At 40.9% G+C, this 22054-nt stretch overlaps 1 protein-coding gene across 16 annotated transcripts in view; it reads right to left on the bottom strand.

Moving 5' to 3' along the window:
* mef2aa (myocyte enhancer factor 2aa) overlaps positions 1 to 22054 on the bottom strand; it is a 224971-nt gene that overhangs the window by 169184 nt on the left and 33733 nt on the right. For 3 of the 16 annotated variants that reach the window (XM_060853178.1, XM_060853180.1, XM_060853179.1), the window contains exon 2: positions 18346 to 18486. The exons of the other annotated variants lie outside the window; for them this stretch is intronic. The gene's annotated coding sequence lies outside the window, so the exon portion shown is untranslated. The remainder of the gene's footprint in view (positions 1 to 18345; positions 18487 to 22054) is intronic. 16 annotated transcript variants of the gene reach the window in all.

Below are 22054 nucleotides of genomic sequence, written 5' to 3'. Positions count from 1 at the left end.
TCTCCCAGACCATCCAGGACCTCATCACCTCAGGGGATCTCCCATCCACCGCCTCCAACCTCATAGTCCCACAACCCCGCACCGCCCGTTTCTACCTCCTGCCCAAAATCCACAAACCTGCCTGCCCCAGCCGACCCATTGTCTCAGCCTGCTCCTGCCCCACCGAACTCATCTCCCAATACCTCGACACGGTCCTGTCCCCTATAGTCCAAGAACTCCCCACCTACGTTCGGGACACCACCCACGCACTCCACCTCCTCCAGGATTTTCGCTTCCCCGGTCCCCAACGCCTTATTTTCACTATGGACATCCAGTCCCTGTACACCTCCATCCCCCATCACGAAGGACTCAAAGCCCTCCGCTTCTTCCTTTCCCGCCGCACCAACCAGTACCCTTCCACTGACACCCTCCTTCGACTGACTGAACTGGTCCTCACCCTGAATAACTTCTCTTTTCAATCCTCCCACTTCCTCCAAACTAAAGGAGTTGCCATGGGCACCCGCATGGGCCCCAGCTATGCCTGCCTCTTCGTAGGATATGTGGAACAGTCCATCTTCCGCAACTACACTGGCACCACCCCCCACCTTTTCCTCCGCTACATCGATGACTGTATCGGCGCTGCCTCGTGCTCCCACGAGGAGGTTGAACAGTTCATCAACTTTACTAACACCTTCCATCCCGACCTGAAATTCACCTGGACTGTCTCAGACTCCTCCCTCCCCTTCCTAGACCTTTCCATTTCTATCTCGGGCGACCGACTCAACACAGACATCTATTATAAACCGACTGACTCCCACAGCTACCTGGACTACACCTCCTCCCACCCTGCCCCCTGTAAAAACGCCATCCCATATTCCCAATTCCTTCGTCTCCGCCGCATCTGCTCCCAGGAGGACCAATTCCAACACCGTACAGCCCAGATGGCCTCCTTCTTCAAGGACCGCAGATTCCCCCCAGACGTGATTGACGATGCCCTCCACCGCATCTCCTCCACTTCCCGCTCCTCCGCCCTTGAGCCCCGCTCCTCCAACCGCCACCAAGACAGAACCCCACTGGTTCTCACCTACCACCCCACCAACCTCCGCATACAACGTATCATCCGCCGCCATTTCCGCCACGTCCAAACGGACCCCACCACCAGGGATATATTTCCCTCCCCTCCCCTATCAGCGTTCCGCAAGGACCACTCCCTTCGTGACTCCCTCGTCAGATCCACACCCCCCACCAACCCAACCTCCACCCCTGGCACCTTCCCCTGCAACTGCAGGAAATGTAAAACTTGCGCCCACACCTCCACACTCACTTCCCTCCAAGGCCCCAAGGGATCCTTCCATATCCGCCACAAGTTCACCTGTACCTCCACACACATCATCTATTGCATCCGCTGCACCCGATATGGCCTCCTCTATATTGGTGAGACAGGCCGCTTACTTGCGGAACGCTTCAGAGAACACCTCCGGGCCGCCCGAACCAACCGACCCAACCACCCCGTGGCTCAACACTTTAACTCTCCCTCCCACTCCACCGAGGACATGCAGGTCCTTGGACTCCTCCACCGGCAGAACATAACAACACGACGGCTGGAGGAGGAGCGCCTCATCTTCCGCCTGGGAACCCTCCAACCACAAGGTATGAATTCAGATTTCTCCAGTTTCCTCATTTCCCCTCCCCCCACCTTGTCTCAGTCGGTTCCCTCAACTCAGCACCGCCCTCCTAACCTGCAATCCTCTTCCTGACCTCTCCGCCCCCACCCCACTCCGGCCTATCACCCTCACCTTGACCTCCTTCCACCTATCCCACCTCCATCGCCCCTCCCCCTAGTCCCTCCTCCCTACCTTTTATCTTAGCCTGCTTGGCTGCTCTCTCTTATTCCTGATGAAGGGCTTATGCTCGAAATGTCGAATTCTCTATTCCTGAGATGCTGCCTGGCCTGCTGTGCTTTGACCAGCAACACATTTGCAGCTGTGATCTCCAGCATCTGCAGACCTCATTTTTTACTCCTTAAACAGTATTCCTAGTTCCCCTGGAGGAATTCATTGGATATGCAAGAAAGAAACAAAAATAAATTGAGCAAACAAAATATTAAAATTTCAAAATGGGAGTGAACAATTAAGAGTTCAGATCAATAACTTCCTGAACATGAGGAAAACTGCCATCTTTTAATGATCTTGCAAAGGAGCTCACTAACAAAATACTGCCACATGACAATATTTAAGTAATATACAACTACCAAAGAAGTAACCTAGTCACTTTCAGATCTTGCAACACCATTGAGAGTCAAACTATTAGTATTTATTCTAACAGTTCACTGTCTGTGAATCTCAAAAATACACTTGTGCTCCCAAATTTGTACAACTGACCTAAAAAGTAACATTTTGCCCAGATATGAAGTGAGTATTTGATACATATTTTTAAATGAAACTTTGACTGTAGTATATTTATTACTAAACATGAAAAGGAAAAAATCTATCTTAATTCTCTGGATTTCTTTTAAATAATATTTCAACAGGCTAAAAAAGGAGACTGCAATCAATTTAATGCTCCAAAAAAATTTTAAAAATGAACAATGTGCCAGTAGCAGTAACCAAAAGAATCTCAGTAGTACAAGTGACAGTATGCACAGTTTCCCTAGAGATTAGTTTAGAAACTTGTTTTTCTGAGGCCCTGTAGCATATTTTCCTAAGAGACTGTCAATTGTACATTTATTTTCTAGTTCCATTTTTGTGAGCACATACTATTTTGAATCTTATTATTACTCTAGTACCCCCTTGCTCTATTTCTTTAAAGCAATCTGTTAATCTTAAACTTCAGTGCTGCACAGAGGTGCAGTGCCAATTCCATAGCAAGTGAGAAGTCCCATGCTCCAAGGGTCAATAGCTTTGGATAGTAAGCTCAGTAATTACACAAAATATTGTTTTCAGAGTGACTTGCCACTCATTTTTGATGGACAGATCAATGGTGTTCAATCTAGAGTGTGACATTATGTATTATATGCTGAAGTAGAGAAGATTGTATGGTGGCATTCATGGAATTCTTTTATTCAAATAAAGGGAGTGTGGGCAATGGTAAATAGGCCTTTTGGACAATTAATTTACTTATTTATTGCCAGGATGTGATTGCTGCTGCCAGGGCCAGCATTTATTTTCCATCTGTCATTGTCCTTGAAGAGGTGGTGGTGAGCGCTCTTAAAATCGCTGCTGTCGGTGCATTGGGGTTATGGAGCAAATTCCAGGAGTTTGACCTCATGACAGTGAAGAGACAGGGACATATTTCCAAGTCAGGATGGTCTGTGACTTAAAGAGGTACTTCCAAGTGGTGAGGTATTCACATGTATCTGGTGCCCTTTGTTCTTCTCGATTGTCGAGATTGCAGGTTTGGAATGTACTGTTCAAGCAGCCTTGGTGAGTTGCTGCAGTACATAGTGTCAAATGGTACACCAATGGGTTCCTTTGTCCTGGATGGATGGAGCTTTGAGACTTGTTAAAGCATTCATCCAGACATGTGAAGAGTATTCTATCACACTCCTGACTTGTACCTTGTTAATGGCGGACAGGTGGTCAGGAGACAAGAGGCATGTTACTCATCACAGAACCCTGGTTTCTATAAGCTTTTGTTGGCACAGTATTATTATGGCTGGTCCAGGCCAAAGATCTCACTGTTACAGAACACTGGTTGCTGGCTAGATTATCATCATTTGTTAGAAATAACCACTACAATTGTGGGACAAGTAACATTTCTGCTGCACGTTGGTCCAAATCTGAATATTGTTGCGTTCTTATGGCATAAAGACACAGGTTGCTTTAGTATCTTGGTCATTCTAATTAGTTCTGAACATTGTGCAAATCAGCGATTATCCCCACTTCTGACCTTATGATAGAGAGAAGGTCATTGACAAAGCAACTATAGATGGTTGGGCCCAGGACACCACCCTGAGGAATTCCTACAAAAGGTGCCCCCCCAATTGAAATGATTGATCGCCAACAACCAGAACCATCATGTCTCCAACTCATGGCGAGTCTTCTCTGATCCTTACCGACACCAGATTTACCAGGATCCATTATGCAACACTCAGTCAATGCTACTTTGATGTCAAGGGAAGTCACTTTTACTGCTGACATCGAGCTCCTTTATTCAAGCTTGGACCAATGTAATGTGGTCAGGATCTGAGTGGACCTGGCAGAAACCAGGACATCAGTGAGCAGTTTATTCTTTTGCAAGTGCTGCTGGTAGCACTTTTGACAACTACATTGTTCATTTTGCTAATTGAGAGTAGACAGACAGGGCAGTAATTAGCAGGGATGGGGGTTGTATGTGCCTTGCCTTTAGTGTGTTGAACAGCCATGAGCAATTTTCCACAGCATCAGTGTTCTAGGTGTACTGTAACAGCTTGGCTAGGAGTTCAAGTCTTCACTATTATTGCTGGAATGTTGTCAGAGCTTGTAGCCTTTGGAGGGATGGAGTGCCTTCAGCTGTTTCTTGATATCACAAGGATTCAACAGGATTGATTGAGGGCTGGCATTTGTGATGCTGAGGACATCAGGAAACCAGATGGATCATTTAGCTGGCACTTCTCCCTGAAGATGAAATTGTGATACCTCAGCCTTCACTTTTACACTGATGTGCTGGGCTCCTCCATTCTGGAGGACAGAGGCATTGTGGATCACCCACCTCCTGTAGTAGTTTAATTATCCACAACGATTCACAACTGGATGTAACAGGACTGCAAAGCTTAAAATGTGATCAAATAACTGAAGGATTTTTTAGACATGTCCATCACCTGTGCTTTTTGCTGTTTCGCACACAAGTGGTTCATATGTATTGTAGTTTCATTGGTTCGACACCTCATTTTTATGCATGCCTGACTTTGCTCCTTGTATGCCCTTCCGTACGCTATTAAATTAGGATTGATCCTCTGGCTAAAATGGTAAAGGTAGTGGAATGGATAAGTCAGGCCATAAAGGTCACACATTGCTAACAGCAAACAGCCTGTCACAGATGTCCAGTTATGAGTTACTAGATCTGTTTGATGATCTGTTAGCATTTTACATTTTAGGTTTGTAGGGAGTGCAAGGTCCACTCGTAGCAGTAGCTATGGAAGCTGAAGCCAAGGAACTATTTAATACAAAGTTTAACCAAAAAAAAAATCAGCTGGAACTTATCAGCAAAACATTTCCCGTGTTCAATATCTAGGAAATTTCATTGGTCAAGAAGTTATATTATCCAACTGAAAACAGTCAACAAATAGTAAAAAGGTTCATTAAAGAAAAATTTCAAGCCATTTGTAGCAATACATAAAATTTCATCTCATGGCAACTTTAAAAGATCAGGAATCAAAATGTTTACTGAGAGCAAACTATGTTTCCACAACAACATATCTAAAGTGAAGAGAATGTTCTTGGCCAACTCTTCACATACACAGCTTGAATATCATCTTTCAGGTAATAATTAACGGCCAACAATCAGAAGCAGCTAATCTCTGGCCAAGTACACAATTGGTTCTTTTCTCATCCGTCCACAGTTCAGTAGTTTATCATAACATTTCTTGTCAAAAAGAAATAATAAGAGTCACCATCCACAGTCTGTTAACCCTGGTCAATAATTTACAAAAGGCTAAATTAATAACAGTTATTACTTAATATAAACATTTTATTGGTAAAAGAAAGCTTACTAAAGTGTTCTTGATAGTCATTGGCAATGATCATAGCAGGGTTTTGTCACAAGATGAGAAAAATCTCAGTAAGTCAGAAAACCAGCTCCGACCCTATTAATTCCAGACTTCTCCAGAGGTGGCAGCCAAGCATTCGAAGGTTTCAGGAAACATGGCAGCAAGGGGAGGACAGCTTTGAGAAGAAGTTAAGCACTCCCTGTAGACCAGGAGGAGTTCTTCATGCAAGCCCCTTTCTCCCCACATCCCAAGGCTTCTTTTCCATCCCACCCCCATGGACGAATTGGTCAAATAAGCTACCTTGGGACGTCCTCCCTCCAGCTTTCCAGCTGGACCTGTTAATCAAGTTCACTTCTTGGTCAGGATCCCATCACAATTAGAAGACATAGCATGAGCCATCTAGTCGGATCTCACTCCCTACACTATTTTTGGTTCAAACACTTATTTGTAAGAGTTTAAAGAGGAATACATAAGAAACGCTTTTCTCAAAATACATGTAAAACCTTTGAGCCATCAGCAGCACATTTCACTAGCTATGAAATCTCCTGGAGTATCTCATCACATCTTCCAGCCAATATGAAAATCTTACTCTTGTAAATAACAGAACCAGAAAAGGAGGTGTTTAAAATAAACATGTATTATACCAATTACCATTTGGATTCTTTCCCATACTGACATGTGAACTTGATCACAATCACGTTCTCCTCAATCTTATGCCAAAAGATAATTTAAGATTCCCAAAGGCATTCAAGAGAATAATAATTTACCTGAAATTGACCAATGATAATGTGAAATCAAATCATCTTTAACACATACCAATTCGTCTGAAAAGTCTGATTCAACCAAAATAATGCCCGAAAAATTCATGCACAATTAATTTGGAGTTTTATCCCCATTAGTGATTCTGGGACTTCGGTTTCAATTCAGCCAAACTCTGAGCCACGGTGTCATGATTTGCCATTGTTAAAAACTAATAATTGAAACTGAGGATTAAGCTAAGCAGTTCCTGCTACGTATCTTTATTTTACAAGTATTCTTCTTTGCTTTGTCCAATCTAATTTGGAAGAAGTTGTCATAATTTGGAAAGAAGATACAAACAACGTCATTATATAAACACAGAGTTCAAGTTTGCTTGTTACTCACCCTTGTGTTAAAATGACTGATTCAAATCTAGTTTGTTCCCAACACATTATTGGAAGCTAATAAATTTTTGTTAGAGGGTACAACTGCAGTGTACTCATAACAACTCATAAGTACAAATCAGAACAAGTGATCCGTGATTTTTTTTTAAAAAGCGTCACTGACGTTGCTTTTAATCCTTAAATACAGTCCACACCTCCATTCCTTCAGCTACAGCACTATTGTTCTAATACTAGCAGCTGCACTTCAAAACATTATTGGAGTGGGTGGTATTGTGAAGGTATTTTTGTTGCCAATGAGTCAACAACGTATTACAGCAATAAAGTTGCATGTAGGCCAACACAAACGGTAGCAGGTCCCTCAGAAGTGGGGTTCATGCAAACCTTTTTGTCAAATATCAACCCAAAATTGCTGGAGTTACCGAATTCATTTTTGCAATTTAAGTATGATAGGATTTGATCCCAGGCATTTTGAATTGCTAGTCTAGTGCCATAAACACTGGATGCCCATACCCCACCACAGCCTGCAGAATCCATTGCTTTGCTTGAAGAGTAAAAGAATGTGATAGCCAACTCTGCTAGGGCCCTCAAACTACTGCATTCTACAGCTCGACTGGATTCTGTTTCTACAGTCAGAGTTCACCCGTCACTTCTGTGCTCCTGTGAAATAAGTGACAGAACAATTGTGCCCTTTGTTCCTCGATATATTTCCTCATCATTCTTGCATTTCATTTGACATCATCTTCATTTCTTAATAACCTGCATATCTGTTTTAATGAGCAGAGTCCAAACAATTACAGGCGGAGTATGTAAGTGAAATGGAAACAAATCAAATTTCAATCCAGTTAATCATCGACAGCATAAAGTCACCATTAAAGGGTATTACACAGATAAAAAAAGCTGTATGTTGAGCACTGATACAAGCTGAGCATCATTTTTTTCACATTGTCCATGCTATGAATACAGAAAATAAAACCTTAGTCCTGTTGGAATTGTAGTTTTTGTTTTAAAACATTCATTGACAGGATGAGAGCATCGATGGCTGAGACAGCATTTATCACCCATCCGTGATTGCACAGACAGCAGTTAAGAGTCAACCATATTGCTATGGGTCTGGAGTCACATGGAGGCCAGACTGGGTAAAGATAGCAGATTCCTTCCCTAAAGGACATTAGTGAACCAGATGGACTTTTGCTGGCAATCGACAGTTAATGTGTGGTCATCATTAGACTCAATAACTTTTTCTTTAAATCTGGGATTAAATTCAAATTCCACCATCTGCTTTGGTGGGATTCGAACCCAGGTCCCCAAAGAACATTACCAGCGTTTCTAGACTAACAGTCCAGTGATAATGTCTTATTAAAGGCTACTGGGGAGGCAATGTATCATCATTTCCTCTCCCTTATCCAGAGTTATGCACACCCCTATCATTGACGATGAAGGCAAATAGCCAACTTCATGTCTTTCACCAAGTCACATGTAATCACTGCAAAGGATGCAGAGGGTTCAATAGAGACGCTTTTAGCAAAATTTTCATTCTTTGCACAACCTGGTGCCTGATTCTTATTTGCCTCCCCATCAGTGAAACAGATTTTGAGAAACAAACTTGTAGGATAAAAAAATGCAGTGACAACTTCAGATTTTGTTAATAACACAACAGTGCTGAATGTTACACTCCTCTACCAGTGGGTTTGAGGACCAAAAGGTATATAACCCAACATGAGGCCTTGCATCCTACTCAGACCAATGAATTTTTTTTTTGTTACACAGATCACACAAGTATTAGAAACACCAACCCACCCTTCAGCCTATTGATGCCATTAAAAATGGTCCATTAATGTCACTTAAGAGTTGTATCCCACCCCTGCTAATAGTATAGCTGTGGCTGGGCATGAGTAGGAGTAGAGTTGACACGATACAGTAATCTGGTGGCATGTAGGGGGAAGGAGGGATACAGAATCCTCCTTTTCAGATCCTTTGGCTGCTGAAAGCTAATCATTCCCTTTTAATCACAAATCGACCCTCCACTTACTGAAACCAGCAATCACCCCAAACCCCCATCTTGTCCATTAGTCTATGATCCTCAGTATTGGGGATTGTAGTGCTCTCAATAAATTCTCCAGACAACGTTCTTCCAACAAAAGGTTGGAGGTCTCTCCTTGACACCAGAATGACTTTGAGAAGGAGAAATCATGCCTTACAAATTTTTTTAGTATTCTTTCAAGGACGAATAAGCAGGAACCATGAAGGTAAGACCAGTTAATCCATTTGTATTTCCGAAAGATGTTCGATAAGATACTGCACGTGAGGTTACAGTCAAAGAGTGTGGTGCTAGAAAAGCACAGCCGGACAGGCAGCATCCAAAAAGCAGAAGAATCAACGTTTTAAGTTTTTCATTGGGCTTACCCCCAAAAAAGGAGATTCCCCCGCTCCTTGAATGCTGCCTGACCGACTGTGTTTTTCCAGCACTACATTCTCGACTCTGATCTCCAGCATCTGCAGTCCTCACTTTCTCCCTGCACAGGAGGCTACTCAATAAAGATATGGTATTGAGTGTAGTATAATAGCATAGACAGAGGACTGGCTAACAGACAGAAGGCAGGGTAAAGGATGAAGAGGATATTTTCATGGTATAAACTAACTGAGGATCAGTGCTGGTGGTTTGAAATTATTTACTACATATATTAATAACATAGATGAGGAAAGTGAACATACTTTCACTAAATATGTGGTTAACACAAAAATAGGTGGGAAGGCAAGTGGTGAGAATGACACACAGTCTGCAGAGGGATACAAACAGGTTGAGCGAGTGGGCTAAAACTTGGCAGGTGGAATACAATGTAGGGAAAATGCAAGGTTATGCATTTTGGTAGAAAAGAGAGGGGTGTTGGGCCCTCACATGGTACAGAAGTAGTGTCTCTTCTGTTCCACAGTCACATAACAACACCTCTGAACAGGTTAATTGGAAAAAAAAGGTTAAATAAAAATGGAGTTGAATTGCATTTAAATAAATAAATACTACAGAAAGCTGCAGCACAGAGGGACATATAAATCACATACAGCTACCATACAGGTTCAGTAGCTGACAGGGAAGGCAATTAAATGTTGCTCTTTATTTTAAAAAATGGAATGTAACAACAGGGAAGTCTTGCTAAAGCAATACAAGGCACTAATTAGACCACACCTGGAATATCTGAACAGGTTTGCTATGCTGACAATGGTGGTAATCTGGAGAAGGGTCACTTGGTTGATCCTGGGATTACAGGGGTTTTCTTGTGAGGAAATGTTGAGCAAGTTAGATCTATATGAATTTGGACTGAAAAGAATAAGGGGTGACTACATTGAAACGTAAAAGATTCTTACAGGATTTATCTGGGGGGAGTACATACAGCTTGCTTCCCTTACTAGGATGGTCTCATTTATAACTTTGTGAAGAGGAAATCATACTTTACAATTTTTTAAAGCATTCTTTCAAAACTAATAATCACCAGATGGCATAATCTCAGATTATCTCCTTTCTAGACAGAGATAAAGATGAACTTCTACTTTCAGCCGATGGTGAATCTGTGGAGTTCTTTACTATAAAAAGAGCTTCAGAGGCATCGTTAAAGAATATTCAAGGCCACGACAGACAGGTGTTACGGAGAGTTGATCAAGCATTGTAGGGGGAAGGCAGGAAAGTGAAGTAGAGCATAAACAGTTCACCATGATTGCACTGGAATAGCAGAAGCAGGCTAGATGGGCTGAATGGCCGAAATCTGCTCCTACATCTTAAAGGAGCAGCTGTCAATAACTTGAGAGCGAGTTCCTCTCCCCATGTTTTAGCAAAGAGGGGTGTGGGAGGAAATAAAGACTGCTGTTGTTCCTGACATTATGTTTGGAAAATTGTAGAGTTGTACATCAAGCTGTTGTCCACATGCTAGGAAACAGAAGCAAGACAGTGTGAGGAGGTGATTAACCAAGACACATACAGTGAGCTGCAATATGTACATGAACTTGCAGACTTCAATTTGCAAATTCACTTGATGACTATTGCCAAAAATGTAATTCATATATCAGATCCGAGAAGTCTGGGTCTGAGAGTTGCAATGAGATGAAATGTTTGCGACTTGAACTAGACAAGCAAGACAGTGGGGGCAGTGCAGTGGGGTAGGAAGAAAGAGCATTCTGTAATAAATTGTTAAATACAGTTTCTGTCGAGAAAGTGAAAAGACTCAGCCATCTGTTAAGCTGAAATTTCAACTTCCTGTTGCAGGCTTCTTCTTAAAACTAGGTAGAACATACATGACAAAACGTTCCCTCAACTGCATGCCAAAATTAATTCAAAATAGCAGTCTGGAAACTAAAAGGAGGACCTACAGAAGAAGCAGGATTGGCCAAACATTTCCAATATTCAACAGCAAACAAAATATCATCCATATGAAGCATACCAACAGAGAGCAAGCCATTCACTCTTAAAATGATACAAATGCATATATTTATGCTACCCACTGGAACTCAAAGAAAAACAACAATTTAACAGCATTTGTTAAATATGACCATGGTGTAGAACAGACCATTGAATTTCTGGGCTCAAGCAACACCAGGGCAATACAGAGAGAAATTTAATGCCTGAAGAAATATTAAAAGACATTGCATACTATGAAAGGTTTTGGACAAATCAAAGTCCAATTCTGTGCATGCCATCATGCTCATTAATGTAGAACCCATATAGTTCTCTAAAATATTACTATACCTGAAAATCTCAATCAACAATTAATAAAGTGGTATCAAATTTCTCCTCCCTGGAGGAACCTACCCTCTCATTTTGCATGGTTTGTTAATTAAGCAGGGAAGAATGTGATTCAAATGAAATTTAGAGTAATTGACTGTAAAGAAAATAATTGCCATCAGTGGTCAAGATTCAAGGAATGTTACACATGACAAAAGTGCAGCTCAAAGCAAAAGTCATCACTGAAATCTCTACCTTAGGGTGAAAAGAATAACTTCAATGATACATCTCTTTCTGACATCAGCAACAGGAAGAGAATGATGCTCATGAACAGTACAAGTTATTTAATCAGATGGCCTTGTGTGCTGGTTTACAAAGGGTGGTTGCAAAGAAAAATGCAATGTGATTACTATTTTAAAAAATGCATAATTTTTGTTCAGTTTCCTCCAGTTTACTGAAAGGCTTTCATGGTAGTTGTGGTGCTCCCTACCCCTGAACCAAAACGTCTAGGGTTCAAGTCCCCCTGCTCCACAGGTCTCTAATAAAATCTCCGATTAAAATCATTAGGAAATATCAACTCCCACTTGCTTATTCTGTATTGAACATTTGAATGATTTTTTTTAAAAATGGTAACCAAATATTTAATATCCTCAAAATAACCACAAATCTGTTACTGTTGATGTCAGTTTCAATGCTTTCCAGCATGCTGTCCTTAATTGGACTTTCCAATGTGATTGGAGATACAGCTTTGGGAGGGTTTAGAAGGGATTTTCAGGGTTTTGACACAGCGATAGCAAAGCAAAAGTATTAAAGTTCTATGTCAGGATGTTATGTGGTTTGGAGGAAAATGTATGGGTGCTGGTCATCCCACGCACCTGCTGACCTTGTCCTTCCAGGTGGTGGACGGCATGTGCCAAGGAGGCTTGACAAATTACTACAGTGCATCTTATAGATGGAATCGCTGTTGCAGTTGTACTGTGGTGGGTGGGGTTCCAATCAATTGAATTGCTGTGTCTCCCACTACCAAAGGATCGGTTTCCATGCTGTACATCTCTATGACTCAATGGTATTAAAGCTTCTTGATGGTTGTTGGAGCTGCACTCAACTGTTGTTGCAGATCTGTCACTACAACATTTCACCTAGCAAAAAGTAACACTATAATGTGTGTATGTTTTTGAACACTTGAACAGAAGTCAACAGTATAGTCAGGAAATACAAAGTTGTCATTGTTACACATACTTAAGCACTCCTTTCAAATTTTTATAACCAGTCAAAATAACACCACTCCCCCTCCTCTCTTGCCTCCCTTTCTATCCTTCCTATAGCATTTGTATCCTGGAACATTAAGCTGCCAGTCCTATCCATCTCTGAGCCATGTTTCTGTAACTTCTATGATCCCCATGCCATATTCCTAACCAGGCCCTGAGTTCAACTGCCTGTGTTAGGCCTCTTGCATTGAAGTAAATGCAGTTTAAATTTATCAGTCCTACCTTGTTCTCTACTTTGTTCCTGCCAACCCTGACTGTTTGACTCATTCCTTTTCCCAACTATATCAGTCTCAGATTGATCTCTTTGCTCACTATTTCCCTACCACCCACCCTCCAACCTTACTAGTTTAAATCCTTCCAAGCAGCTCTGGCAAATCTCCCTGCCAGTATATTAGCCCCTTACCAATGCAGGTGCAATCAGAGGATATTCCAGGGAATACATCCAGGGAAGTTATTTGTGTGAAATTGAGAAATAAGAAAGGGATGATCACCTTATTGGGACTGTACAATAGATGCCCTAATGATCAGCAGGAAATTGAGAAACAAATTTGTAAGGAGATTTCAGTTGTAAGAATAATAAGGTGTTCAAAGTTTGGGAGAAGATTTGTAGCTCGGGTGCTCGATGTTGTGGCTCTGTTCGCCGAGCTGGGAATTTGTGTTGCAGACGTTTCGTCCCCTGTCTAGGTGACATCCTCAGTGCTTGGGAGCCTCCTGTGAAGCGCTTCTGTGATCTTTCCTCTGGAGGCTCCCAAGCACTGAGGATGTCACCTAGACAAGGGACGAAACATCTGCAACACAAATTCCCAGCGCGCGAACAGAATCACAATAATAAGGTGATTATGGTAGGGGATTTTAACTTTCCAAACATAGACTGGGACTGCCATAATGTTAAGGGTTTAGATGGAGAGGAACTTAAGTGCATACAAGAAATGTTTCTGATTCAGTATGTGGATGTAACCACTAGAGAAGGTGCAAAACTTGACCTACTCTTGGGAAATAAGGCAGGGCAGGTGACCGAGGTGTCAGTGGGGAAGCACTTTGGGGCCAATGACCTTAATTCTATTAATTTTAAAATAGTGATGGAAAAAGGATAGACCAGATCTAAAAGTTGAAGTGATAAATTGGAGCAAGGCCAATTTTGACTGTATCAGGCAAGAACTTTCAAAAGTTGATTCACAGACGTTCACAGGTAAAGGGACGGCTGGAAAATGGAAAGCCTTCAAAAAAATGAGATAACAACAGTCCAGAGACAGTATATTCCTGTTAGGGTGAAAGGGAAGACTGATAGATATGAATACATTAAGGACAAAAGGGTAACTGGGGAAAGAATAGGGTCACTCAAAGATCAGCAAGGTAGATTTTGTGTGGAGCCGCAGGAGATGAGGGGAGACATTAAACGAGTATTTTGCAATGTTTACTGTGAAGGAGGACATGGAAGATACAGAATGTAGGGAAATAGATTGTGACATCTCGAAAAATATCCATATTATGGGGAAGGTAGTGCTGGATGTCTTAAAATGCATAGAATGGATAAGTACCCAACATTTGATCTGGTGTACCCCAGAACTCTGTGGGAAGCTAGGGAAGTGAATGCTGGGCCCCTTTGATATACGATGATATTCGTATCATCTATCGTCACAGGTGAGGTACCAGAAGACTAAAGGTTGGCTCATGTGGTGCCACTATATCAGAAAGGTAAAGAAAAATCAGGGAACTATAGACCAGTGAGTCTGACATCGGCAGGGGACAAGTAGTTGACAGAATCCTGAGGAACAGGATTTACATGTGTTGGGAAGACAAGGACTGATTAGGAATAGTCAACATGGCTTTTTGCATGAAATTATGTCTCATGAAAGTGATTGAGTTTTTAGAAGAAGCAAAGAGGATTGATGAGGGCAGAGCAGTAGATGTGATTTATATGGACTTCAGCAAGGTGTTCGGCAAGGTTCCTCATGGGACACTGGTTAGCAAGGTTTTATCTCATGGAATACAGGGAGAACTAGCCATATGGACAGAGAACTGGCTCAAAGGTAGAAAATAGAAGGGTGATGGTGAAGGATTGCTTTTCAGACTGAAGATCTGTGACCAGCGGTGTGCCACAAGGATCAGTGCTGGGTCCATTACTATTTGTCATTATATAAATAATTTGGATGTGAACATGGGAGGTATAGTTGGTAAGTTTGTAGATGATACCAAAATTGGAGGTGTAGTGAACAGCAAAGGCAGCAGTATGGTGCCTCAGGTGCTTAGTACTGCTGCCTCACAGCACCAGGGACCCTGGTTCAATACCGGCCTCAGGCAAACTATCTGTGTGGAGTTTGCACATTTTCCCCGTGTCTGTGTGGGTTTCCTCTGGGTTATCCAGTTTTCTCCCACAGTCCAAAGATGGGCAGGTTCGGTGAATTAGCCATGCTAAATTGCCAATAGTGTTCAGGGATGTGTAATTTAGGTGCTTTAGTCAGGGATCAACGTAAAGTAATGAGGTAGGGGAATAGGTCGCAGTGGGATACTCTTCGAAAGTTGTGTGTGGACTTTCTGGGCCAAGGGCCTGTTTCCATACCGTAGGGATTCTAAGGTTACCTCAGAGTACCACGGGATCTTGATCAGATGGGCCAATGGGCTGAGGAGTGGCAAATAGAGTTTAAATTTAGATAAATGTGAGATGCTGCATTTTGGAAAAGCAAATCAGAGTAGGAATTATACACTTCATGGTAAGGCCCTGTGGAGTGTTGCTAACAAAGAGACCTTGGAGTGCAGGCTTATAGTTCCTTGAAAGTGAAGGAGGCATGTGGTATGCTTTCCTTTTTTGGTCAGCATTGAGTATAAGAGGTTAGGTGGTCATTTTGTGGCTATACAGGACATTGGTTAGGACACTTTTGGAATACTGCATGCAATTCTGGTCTCTTTCCTATCAGAAGGATGCTGTGAAATTAGCAAGGGTTCAGAAATGATTTACAAGAGTTGTCATGGTTGGAGGATTTGAGCTATAGGGAGACGCTAAATAGGCTGGGGCTGTTTTCCCCAGAGTGTCAGAGGCTGAGGGGTGACCTTATAGAGGTTTATAGATCATGAGGGGCATGGTTAGAATAAGTAGACAAAAAGGTCTTTTCCCTGGGGTGGGGGAGTCCAGAAATAGAGGGCATAGGTTTAGGGTGGGAGGGGAAAGATATAAAAAGGACCTAAGGGGCAACTTTTTCACAAGAGGGTGGTACATGTATGGAATGAGCTGCCAGAGGAAGAGTTGAAGGCTGGTACAATTACAGAATTTAAAAAGGTACCTGGTTGGATATATGGATTGGAATGGTTTAGAGGGATATGGCCGAGTGCTAGCAAATGTGACTAGATTGGGTTGGGATATCTGGTCGGCATGGACAGGCGGGACCGAAGGGTCTGTTTCCATGTTGTATACCTCTATGACTTTAAAAGTCAGCTGAGTAAAGTATTTCACTGAACATATATAAAATGTACCACTATTAGTTTTGAAGAACCAATTTCAAATGACAAGCTTTCTGCCAATAACATTTATAATAGATTTTATTTAGAAATAGACTAATTTTTCAAGAAGATTTAAGATAACTCCAATATATGTTAAACAAGGTATGTGTGTTGTGCAGATAAAACTGTTGTGCAGTTAAAATTTTTGACTCTCTCATTGGCCGAGACTAGCATATCAGAGCCAATAGCAGCTTTGATCTGTAAGCAGCAACATTTGAGAAAAATTTATATTTTGCATTCCAAGTTTGTGACCAGATAATTAATTCACTTAACTACATTTAAAAATAATATACATGTAATCAGAACTGCAGTTTAAGTTTCTGTTGTGATAAAGTCATAAAAAAGTTTGTTGTTCTAAACAGAATGCAAACTCAAAACTATTATTAATGTTTCATTCAAATCTGTTTGCCTGCAAATAACATCAATTCTGTATATATTTTCTGGAATGCGATACACCTGGCAATAGTTCAGTGTCTATCCCTACATTTTCTTAACAAACATGGCATTGAGCCTTCTAAAACATCCACAAGTCTAATGTGGTCAAAGTACTTCCTATTGTTCAGTCAGAAGATCCAGAGTTTTGAATTGAATTAGCTTTACTGTCACACGATGACAGTGAAAAGTATACAACTCCACCAATTACAGTGCCATCTTAGGTACAAAGGTACCTAGGTACAAATCTTAGAATACAAATTCTTAGGAAAAGAATAGAAAATAAAGACATAAAGAGTCCAGCATTATAGACATTCAAAAACACAAGACTATTATAATAAATTAGAAAATGCAGACAAATAAAACATTCAGACTAATACTGCCACAATAAAGAGAAAAAGAAAAAATTAAAAAAGAGAGAATTTAAGATGAAGTCCACTTAGTCCATTTCATGCCTCTGGCTTGAGGACCCAATCCCCTCATATTTGACCTCCTGGGCTGGACCCACCACAATGCTAAAGAAAAAGCTGTATGAAATCACAAACCAATGGAAGCCACCACAAGGAGTATTCCTTTGCTTTACATCAATATCAGTGCTGTCTGAACCATCTGTTGACTTTTCCTCCTGTCAGAAGCTGAATTAACAGGTGTAGCTTTGTTCAAATGTTCCTTCTGTGCTCATACTCCTATTACCACAATCTACATCTTCTGTCATTAACAACTGAGCACTAATGAAATTGCTCAAAAGCAAAACTAGAGAGTGTGAATATTTTTCTACCAATCTCTGCAAAGAACTGATTTGCACATCAGAAAGCAAATCTCAATACAAGGATATTTTAAGCTATCAATTTCACATTCGTGTAACAATGCTGCAACTCATCAGCATCTTCACACATTTACATACATCATTCAGATGCAGAGTCACTGGACTTGAAACATTAACTCTGCTTTCTTCCCACAGTTGTTGCTAGACCTGCTGAGTTTCTCCAGTAATTTTTGCAGCATTCACAGATTTATGTGCATTTAACTTTATGCTAATTAGCATTACTTCAAGGTTTAGGCTCCAAATTCCAGCAACCTGCCTATGTCAATCACTCCTTTGACAGATGCAAATCAAAGGGGCGGCACAGTGGCTCAGTGGTTAGCACTGCTGCCTCACAGCGCCAGAGTCCCGAGTTCAATTCCAGCCTTGAATGTGTAGAGTTTGCACATTTTCCCCATGTCTGCGTGGGTTTCCTCCAGGTGCTCCGGTTTCCTCCCACAGTCCAAAGATGCACATGTCATGTGAATTGGCCATGCTAAATTGCCCGTAGTGTTAGGTGCATTAGTCAGAGGGAAATGGGTCTGGGTGGGTTACTCTTCGGAGGGTCGGTGTGAACTTGCTTGGCCGAAGGGCCTGTTTCCACAATGAAGGGAATCCAATCTAAAAATCTAATCTAAATACTTTACAACCCAGGAAATGGTCTTTGATTCATTCATGGCATATCAATGACACCAGCAAAGTCAGCATTTGTTGCGCACCCCCAAATGGTGTGGACAAGTGTGGTGGACTGCTTTCATGAAACATGGTAGTCGTCCGATTGTATTAACAAGTAAGAAGTAGAATAAGTAGAATTCCGTAAGTAGAATACTTACGTTCTATTTGATTTCAACAATCTCTCTCACTAGAGGCAGGCGGTGAAGAGAAGGGTGGGTAGTTGGATAAGGCAGTATGCAGGTCACCTTAGAGATTGCTCTCATGCATTGACTTTGCATCTGTACACTTCTCAACACCAACTGAAAGACATTTGGAAAGTATATTAGAGCATCACCATGGCCAGCAAGAAGAAAAAGCAAACTAAACTGCACCTTAGAGTAGACAACAGTATATTATTCATTTGTACTAAATATGTGATGAACAGGTTCATGTTTATTAAATCGCCAACATATGTTTATCGCTATGCCTTGGCTCACATTTCTAAAATATCATATTTGCTTTGCAATGTCAACATTAATAAATTAACTCAATAGTCATTTTAACTCAACCAATTCAAACATGCTACAATACACGTCCATTGCAGGTGGGACTTCAACTCAGACCCTCCAGCCCAGAGGCAATGACAGTACCACTGTGTCACAGTCATGTTTCATTCAATACGAGTATGTGACTTAATTGTTCAAAAGTATTTATCTTCAGGTTAAACTGTTCGAAAATCAGAATGTTAAAGGTTTTTAATCTGACAACAAACCAACCATCACAGGATGCCTGCATTCCTATTAATGATGAGCAAAAACAAAGCAGATTTCACTGGTGCTCTATTTAGAATGGATACCTATACATTCTCAAGCAGTTTTCCTGATAAAAGATATTATATATTCAAATAACATTTCTTTTCCCTACTTAATTAAACAATTCGAGTAATTCTTCACAGATTTAGGTAATGCTGAACAACGTTCTTTAGGAACTCCCTCTCTTTCCATTTCATATAGTCATTAAGGTTTACTTGTTAAGGAAGATAGTAGATTGCAAGAAGCATAGTATCTATGTTTCTATAGGGAAAGTGAAGTTCACTGTACTATGCTTGAAGTTACATATTAGAAATTGCAAAACACAAGAGATTAAAATATGGATCTCATATAGCTCAGATCTGGATGAGAAGTCAAATTCCACAATCAGATTTGTCTTCTGCAATTCCACAGTATGAATTGTCTCAAGGAATTTTTGGCTACAAAAAGACTTTCAAATTACTGAGAAAATCAAAGAAAATCTGTGCTAGCGCAGCTGCAGACACTGTACAGACAGTAAGTGTGGCCCCTATTATAAATGGCTGTCACAGTTAAATAGTACTGCTGCTCTTATTTACAATCCAAGTCTTCATGAGTGATGTTAAACACTATTCTAATTGTTCCCACTGTTTTGAGCATCCTCCCACTTAATTTCAATTACTGGAAAACTTCATTCACGAACTTGCTAGTGGGCTATTGTGACTGCCGATTTTTTGAATACGTTTATGTATGACTTTTATAATTTTTCAGCTCAAAATGGCCTACCTCTGAAGAAAGCTGTGGATCTAATTTGTTCACAGCTACAGACCTTTCATAAAATCTCCCTCTCTCAAAGACCGGTCAAATGGATTTCTAGCTAATTCTGAATCCCAATAAAAATGGTTCCTCAAACAAAACTTTAACAAAGAAATTTAGATGCAGAATATATTGTCTGAAGGAATAATTTTATATTTCAAATACAGTCCAAAAATATTTGAAAACATTTTAGATGATAAGATGTAGGAGCATTCAGCCCACGCAATCTGCTCAGTCATTCCGCATGATCATGTCTGATGTGATAATTCACAACTTCACTTTCCTGCTTTTTCCCCATAACCCTGGATTCCCTTGTTATTATAAATTTATCAGCCTTGAATATTCTTAATGATAATCGGCTTCACAGCCCTCTTCTGTAAAGAATTCCACAGAATCCACCCTCAGTCAATAATCCTCATCTGCCTAAAATGAGGTTATGCCTTCTGGTTCTAGATTCTCAACTTTTAATCTGTCAAGTATCTCAGAAATCTTTCAGTAAAGGTCTCCTCTTACTCTAAAGTCCAGCGATTACAAGCCCAACTTTCTCAACCACTCTTCATAAGAAAATCCCTCCCAATCTAGGATCAATCTCATGAATGTTTCTAAATTGCCTTCAATACCAGCATCTGTTTTCTAGAACAGATTAAAATTAATTTGAACTTGTATAAAAAGTTCAAAAGTTGTAGGGCATTTCCAAAGTGCTCTAAAATAGATCACTTGAAAAAGTGATAATTTGTTATACAGGTAAAGGAAGTAGCCAATTTGTACTTCAGAAAAAATCCCACAAATTCAAGTCATGCTAGCCTGGAAACATGAACTTTTTTTTTCTCTCTCCACAGATGCTGCGAGAATTGCTGAGTGTCTCCAGCACGTTGTTATTACACCATATCTTCAGCTGCTTTTACTTCAGGCAAAATATCCAAGTTGTCCATTTTCCGTGTTTGTGACTTAGATGAACATCTCACAGCAGACAATGTCTGTACTGCATAAACACGTTAGCCCCGCGACCATGCATTACACAGCATTAGGTTTGAGCCCATGACCTTCTGAATCAAACCTTCATGCAAAAAAAAATCCCTGAACAACCTGGTTATTCCCACCTGTGCACATTTAGACACTGCTTTTAATCTGTCAGCAAGTTTCATTGGATCCACTTTAAGCAACAGCATTCTGCACTAGTTTCCACAAATTATGGCTGCAAACCCACTAAAAGCCTTTTGTATACATGCACTGTCAAGGGGTAATAATTTATTACTTCCTTCATTATTTGCACAATGCACGATTGTGATGCCCTTTTCTTGCAATGAAGTTTATCCATTGATTTTTAACTACAACAAATACTTATATCATGCCTTTAACATAGTAAAATGGCCCAAAAACTTCACAGTTGCAAAATTGACACTGAGTGCACACACAAAGTTTAAAACTTTCCTTCAGACTCTTCAAAAGCAATTGTGATAACTGTGATAACCAAGGAGGATTACGGAGAAGAATTTCAGCAGATTAGCGCTTAAGCAGTTGAAGGTGCAGCATCCGAACATGCAGCAGTGACAGTTGGGCATCTGCAAGAGACCAGAATCGCAGGAGTCACTGTAAGCTTATAGGGCTAAAAAGAAGTTACAGAGTTAGGATAGCATGGGTCAATAAAGGAGTTTGCAAATAAGGAGAAGAAAATTAACAATTGAGGAGCTGCATTATATAGCACAGATGGAAATGAGCCAGCATAGGGGTGAAGAGTGAACAGGTTAGGTGCAAATCAGTTTTGGATTAGCTCAGATTTATAGACGATACAAATATACATATGCAAAGAAAGAACTGGCAGTGTCTGGAGGTGCAAAACACATGTTGAAGGCTTCAGCAGATAAACTGAGGGGCCGAAACAGGATGTGCCATGGCAGGTGGAGGTAGGCAGCTTTGGTACTGGGGGAAGGTTGGGTGTTAGCTGCTCCCTCTGACGGGTGGCCCAGCTTGGAGGTCAGAAGCATCGCCAAATGCATTTCAGCGTTGACAACATTTTCTAAATAACCTGCTCAGAGATGGCATTATAAACCTCTGGAACAGGTGAAACCTGGACCTGACACTAATTACACAAATAATTAAGTAAAGAAAAACAAAAAACAGAAGAGTCTGACCATCTCAGTTAGTCCATTCAAAAAGACAACTGTTTCTGAAACAATTCCAATTCATTCACATCGATTATCCCATTTGGGAAACAAGCCTATGTAATATGTGATATACAAAAGGAATAACCCTTGGGGTACCAGTTCTAAATTTACCTTTAACT

The sequence above is a fragment of the Hemiscyllium ocellatum genome, chromosome 39, assembly GCF_020745735.1.
Source record: "Hemiscyllium ocellatum isolate sHemOce1 chromosome 39, sHemOce1.pat.X.cur, whole genome shotgun sequence".
NCBI lineage: Eukaryota > Metazoa > Chordata > Chondrichthyes > Orectolobiformes > Hemiscylliidae > Hemiscyllium > Hemiscyllium ocellatum.
The sequence above is the reverse complement of the archived record's forward strand: the minus strand, read 5'-3'. Positions and strand labels throughout refer to the sequence as shown.